Source organism: Vulpes vulpes, chromosome 8, assembly GCF_048418805.1.
Source record: "Vulpes vulpes isolate BD-2025 chromosome 8, VulVul3, whole genome shotgun sequence".
Lineage (NCBI taxonomy): Eukaryota > Metazoa > Chordata > Mammalia > Carnivora > Canidae > Vulpes > Vulpes vulpes.
The window spans coordinates 62,260,824-62,267,199 of NC_132787.1; positions in this window are offsets into that span (position 1 = coordinate 62,260,824).

Consider the following 6,376-nt stretch of genomic DNA (forward strand, 5'->3'; position numbering starts at 1 on the left):
AGCTGGGGAGCGGCAGATGCCGCCAGAAGCGGCTGCGCTGGGACCCCACGTTTTGGGCTGAAGGTGCCATCGATGGGGGAGGGGCCTGCGGCGCCGCCCTGGGGGTGCAGGGATCCCGGGCCGCGCTTTTCCCGGGTCCTGGTCTTCCAGGCTCCCGGCACCGCCCAGTGCACTCTCCCTGCCCCCAGGCACCTCTTCTGCCCACCTTACTTCAAACCTCTCTGCCCTAGCCCTGCCACCCTGGCTGGGCCTGCTCCCACTTGGGGGGAGATCCCGGGGGGTGGGGAGGCGGTTCCGTGGGTCAGGAAAAAGGGCGGGTGTGCTGCACTGCTCCTGGGACATGCGCCACGGCCACTAAGCCTCGTGGGCCGCGCGCTAGATTGTACACTCGGCGACCTCGGGCCAGATGCTCGGTCTCCGCAGCGAGGGCTTGAGTCAGTCCCCTCCGGGCATCCCTAGGGAACCGGGAAAGCTGCGAGTGGTTGCTCTCCCAGGAGCCAATTTTGCCCTTGAGGATACCATCGAGGAGAACTTGTCCCCATCACAAATCCCATCCCGGACCTAGAGGAGAAGAAAAGAGGCAGAGACTGACCTGTGGCTTTAGTTCCTTCCTACCCACGCCACCTCCATCACACTCCGAATCCCACCTCTCAACCTCCACCCCCCACCACGCCCTGAACTTGGTTAGGAGAGAAGCCCAGCTCCCTAGGACTTGAGCATCTAGAGGGCCCTTGGCTTAAGGCCTATCCAGCCACCGAAGCAGGAACAATCTGGCTGTTCTAGGCTTGAAGGAAGTCCACAGGACTGCAGTGGGGCCTGAGAAATCAGACATGGTGTTGAGGCTATCAAGCGCAGGGCTGAGCTGGACGTGGGTAAGGAAAAGGGGAGATGAACTCTAGGCTAGAGACAGTACTTGGGCAAAGGCACAGAGATGAGCTTGGGCAGGGTTGAGTGCCAAGATTATGAGGGGCAGTGTGGCTGCAGCAGCACAGAAATCCAGCATAGCCCGAAGATCCTCCAGTAAATGAGGCTGACAGGGACTCTTCTTGGCCCCATCCTACTCCTGTTAAGGCAAGGCACTGAACATTTAATATCAGTAAAGATAATTTGTAGATTTGTCTGGTGGCTCTTGAGGACAGGCAAATTTAATAAGGACTGAGGCTGAACAGTGGCCAGTCAGGTCAAATTACCCTTCGCCCAACATTTTCTCTTCCATCCCTAGTTTTTCAATTTTTTCCACCTCCAGAAAGTCTTCTTAGATCGATTGACTGAGAAATCACTTCCTCTAAGACCTAAATTATAACAGCTTCTATTGGCCAAGTGTCAAGCATCCTACTAATCATTTTTATGCATATCATTCAATTATCCTAATAAATCTATCATGTACATATTATTATTATTCCTACTTTACAGATGGGGAAGCTAAGTTTCAGAGCCCAGTGAATGGCACAGTTAGGATTTGAACTCGTTAATAAACTCCAAAGTCTGCACTTAAACACAGTGCCCTCCTGCAACCCTTTTGCTTTATTAAGCCTACTGCACCCTCTCTGCCAAAGTACAGATTCCCTAAATCCACCTACTTTTGCAGAGAACCAAAAATTCCATATATTGTCTTGATTCTATCTTTGTTCTGGTGATGTTTATCTGTCTTCATGCTATACTTCCTATGAATATGCAAAAACAATACATGGCATGCCTGTGTAGTATGCATGTGCTTTTGTGCATATGTGTATGCATGCAGGTATATATCTGTGCATATGCACATATGTGTATGTGCATAGGTGAATGCATGCATATGTACACATGTTGGTGTACACTGTGCATGCATGTGTCTATTAGTGAATATACATGTGTATGTATGTGGGTGTGCATGCATTTGTGTGTGTGGAATGTACCCATGTATGTACACGTGCGCATATGTGTGTGTGTATGCATGTGTGCATTGCGCATGTGTGCTCATGTTACATTTCACAGACAACAGTTCCTGCTTGGTTGTTATGGGAACCACAGTTCTAAAAATGTTAAACTGAATCCCACTCCATGTGGGCCAGAGAAACCAAAAGAGAGAGAATTGAGTGGCAGACACATCTGGGAGCCCAGAGCTGAGGTACAGAATCATGGGCTTAGCAAGAACTGGATAGGCACAGGCGCCCCGGAAGTCTGGTCCCACTCATGAGACTGCTGTGGATTGGATCAGGACCCCAGTCCTGCTTCTGCCTATCTCTCCCTTCTCATCTTTTCTCAGCTTCATGCTCTCCAAACACTTTCCTTCCTTCCTCTTTCCTCCTTCTCTTTTTTCCTTTCTCCTTTTAGCAAGTTAGGCCTTTACCTAACCAATCCACACAATAATTAAGCACTTAAGTGTGCTGGGCAGTAGCATGATGATATGGAGCTCACACATATGAATCAGACATAGTCTCTGCTCTTGAAGGAGATCAAGAGTGGTAGGATTTGGATAATACACAAGGGGAGAGGAGACAGCAAAGGGAGAAAAGACAGAGGAGTATGGAAGATGAATCTGGATCAGGTATGGAAGGCTTTCATTGTAGTGTATATTGTTTTGTAGGAAGGTAGAAGCTGTGGACAGTTCAGGATAAAACACCATGAATAATGTTTTAGGGAAATTATATCAGTAGTGATGTGCAATGTGGAATGGAGGGAGAGGGAACACAGGAAGCAGTTTGGTACAGTGCAGGCTTGTCTCAAATAGGGCATAGGGGTTGGGAGGATGAGGGAAGAAATAGCAGGCATTCTGCGTTGCTTTGTCAAACTCTTCCCTGTATCCTACTCCATCAAGATTCTTATGACCCTGTATCTCCATGGTGAAAGTTAGGATGAGAGTGACCTTTGTCACTGAAGTATGTGTTGAATTCTTCAAGTATTCTAGAAAAGAAGTAAGTTGGAAACCACTAGCCTGGCATATGGTGGGTGCTCATTAATACTTGTAGAACGAGGGGATCCCTGGGTAGCTCAGCAGTTTAGCGCCTGCCTTCCGCCCAGGGTGTGGTCCTGGAGTCCCCGGATCGAGTCCCCGGATCGAGTACCACATCGGGCTGCCTGCATGGAGCCTGCTTCTCCCTCTGCCTGTGTCTTTGCCTCTCTTTCTCTCTCTTTCTCTGTCTCTCTGTCTCTCATGAATAAATAAATAAAATCTTTTTAAAAAATACTTGTAGAACGAGTAGATAAAGGGATATACACTTATTTTGGAACTGGAAGGCCTAAGTTCAAGGCCTACTTCCATCTCTCACCATCTGTGTGCCCTTAAAAAAATCCCCAAATCTCTTGGGCCTCAGTTTCTTTCCCTGTACATTGAGGGGTCAGAAAGGATGTTCTTATAAATTCCTTCCAACTACATGTTATGTGATTCTATTTGACTGTCATAGCCACGGTGTTTGTGTATGTGCAGGAAGTGGCAGGGACTGAGGCGCTGGCAATAGGCACAGAGAAAATAAACACAGGAAATATTTTAATATTTTTAACATGTTCTGGCTCTAGTTTTAATCAATATTGTGGAATAGATAAACCAAAGACCCTCCTGCTGCAGAATATGTGGACTGACTCACAAAATATAACAGACCTCTGAGAAGCTCAACCAAAATTGCAATTAAGGAAAGAAAATCTATCCGGATCAGAATTGGGGATAGAGCTGGGAGACCAAGAAATGTAAGCATGGGATGTTCTGTGACTAACCCCAGGAGGTATGGGGAGGGAGGCTTATTGCTTGTCTGTGCTGCCCTGGCTGAAGAAGTGGCCTATGAGAATGTATAACTATCTGAGTTAGAGTTTAACTCACAACTCCTGTGTGATACAGGAAGCCCACGCTAAATTAACATAAAGACTGATCTCCATTAGTTGGTACTCTTGGGAGGCATGGCACAAGAAAACACAAAACTGCTCTGGAAAAACATATTCTCTCTCTCTCTCTCTCTCTCTCTCTCTTTTTGGAAAAACATATTCTCAACCCAGGCCACAGAGTATTATTGCCCAGGTAAATCCCCACTGGAGATGAGCTCACAAGCTAAACACTACAATGCATAAAAGGGAACAATGTACCATACATGAGAGTAGATAAGACCCTGAAGAACTTCATAAGATCCAACAGGTCTGAGTGACAGCCTGGATATAGGAGGAAGAGGGGCCAAACATGAATCCCATAGAACTGTAAATTATTTACGTGAGTCTAAGGACCCACCCAAACAGGTGATAGTCACCATTAGCAGAAAATTGGATATATAAAAGAATGATATGATTTTCGATAGTCTTTTAAATGACAGTGGGAACCCATATGGAAGTGTTCATTAATATGACCAAGGGGCTACAGCTAGGGTAGAGACCAGGGCTGGTTGGCTTAGAAGTCATTTATGCAGCAGTGATAGCTAAAGGCCTGGAAATTAATGTGCTTTCCAAAAAGAGTATTAAAATAAGGATGGTGAGAGCTAGGAACTACGTCTGGGAAAACACCCACATTTTGAAGGCCAGATGAAAAAGAGGAGCAAATAAGGAAAGAGCTCTCTGTTTGTTCTTGATTCTTTTTTTTTTTTTTTTAAGATTTTATTTACTCATGAGAGACACGGAGAGAAAAAGAGGCAGAGACACAGGCAGAGGGAGGAGCAGGCTCCATGTAGGGAGCCCGATGCGTGACTCGATCCCAGGACTCCAGATCACGTCCTGGGCTGAAGGCAGGCGCTAAACCGCTGAGCCACCCAGGGATCCCCTGTCCTTGATTCTTTATGGTTCTTGGGTTTGGGTAGATTTTCTGATTATTTGATTTAAATTTTTTCCATCTCTGGCCTAACATTATTTCCCTCACAATCCAACAAATGGAGCCATTTCCCTTGGGAGTACTAGGAAGGACTTTTTATCTCGGAATTCTAGAACTAGGCTGGGCTCTGGCATCAGCAGCACTACTAAGTCACTTCTGTGGGGTTCAATATTCTCATCTGTGATATTTAGGTTTAAGTGTGTGTGAGGACAAGATGGGGCATGATGATAGTGCTGACAGTACTTGATAGAATGATTTAAAGGGGGTAAGGGTGGGGTGGTCAGACACCACCCACCCACAGCCTGTCTGCCCTTCTTTCTTTGCTTAGGTTGTATGATTTGCAATCAGTTGCTTGAAATCTGGGCCTTTCTGCTCTTCCATACCCTACTCTGCACGGAAAGTGAAGTCAGGTGGTCCATGCCTGTGAGTGAAAGGTGTGGTCACTTAAATAGTGAAATATATTAGTGAAATATAATAGTGAAAATAATGAAAATCATTATTATCTTGTGTCTCTGTGAATCCACCTCTTATCTATTATAATGCCGGATGGTCCATCATTTGAGCCTCTCTACAGGGTTAAAGCATTGCCCGCTGCAGGCTACTCTTAAAATGTTAACTCTTCTAGAAGAGGTAATGCAGGGTCCTTTACCACAAATTGGTCTATTAGATACAAGATTCTCAATCACGTGAAAGTACTTAATACTTGGGGAGAGAAATGGGTGGAATTCTCTGACTTGATAATTTTGTCTCTGGTCAGTTGGACTGTGGGGTGGAGGGTGAGCATGTCTGACCCTGAAGGAAAAGCCAGGTTGATCTGATATCATAGAGCTATAAGCCACTCTGAACTCAAGAATAGCTCAGCTCGAAAGAGAAAAGACTGAAACCTGCACACAAGCCCTATCCTTTCCTTGGCAGAGAGAAGTTACTGGGGAGGAGAGATAGGGTGGCACAGCAGCATTTTTAATGCTCAAGGTGGCCAGAAAGAGTATAAAAGCTTTTGAGTTGGGAGTTCAGCTTTCCTCCCATCTAGCTCCAAATTCCCTCCCCAAACTACCAAGGGTTCACCTGGAAGGAGAGCTAGGGAAAAGCAACTATGGCAGGTGCGTGGCTGGATGGTAAATGGGCTGCCACCACCTGAAAAAATATCCTTTTGTGAGCAACTAACATCATGAATTCACGTGAGAATCTGGCAACCACTTTGCTGAGCTTGGCTCTGCCCATCCATGGTCTAGCTGAATGCCGAGTCCCCTTTGGCCATGACAGCATGTGCTTCTCAAACAGAACGCATGGGCACTAGCTGGAGCCTCTGTGATGCCCAGTACTCTGGGTGTTCACAAACAGCACTGCCATACTGCAGTCTTCTTTTGCCGTCACTACTGCCTGGGGCTCCCTCTAGTTGCCGAACCTATTTCACTTCTTGATAGGAAGCCTTTTCCAAACAGTGCTATTAAGCGGAGTTGCCACCATTTGGGGGTTAGTAAAAAAGTATTGGCTTTGTAGCCAGACAGATCTGAGTTTGAGCCTGTCTGTTCCTAGTTGGGTTACCCAGCAAGTTACCTATTTTTTCCATTTCATCTCTGAAATGGAATACATGCCTGCTGCACTCAGGATTGT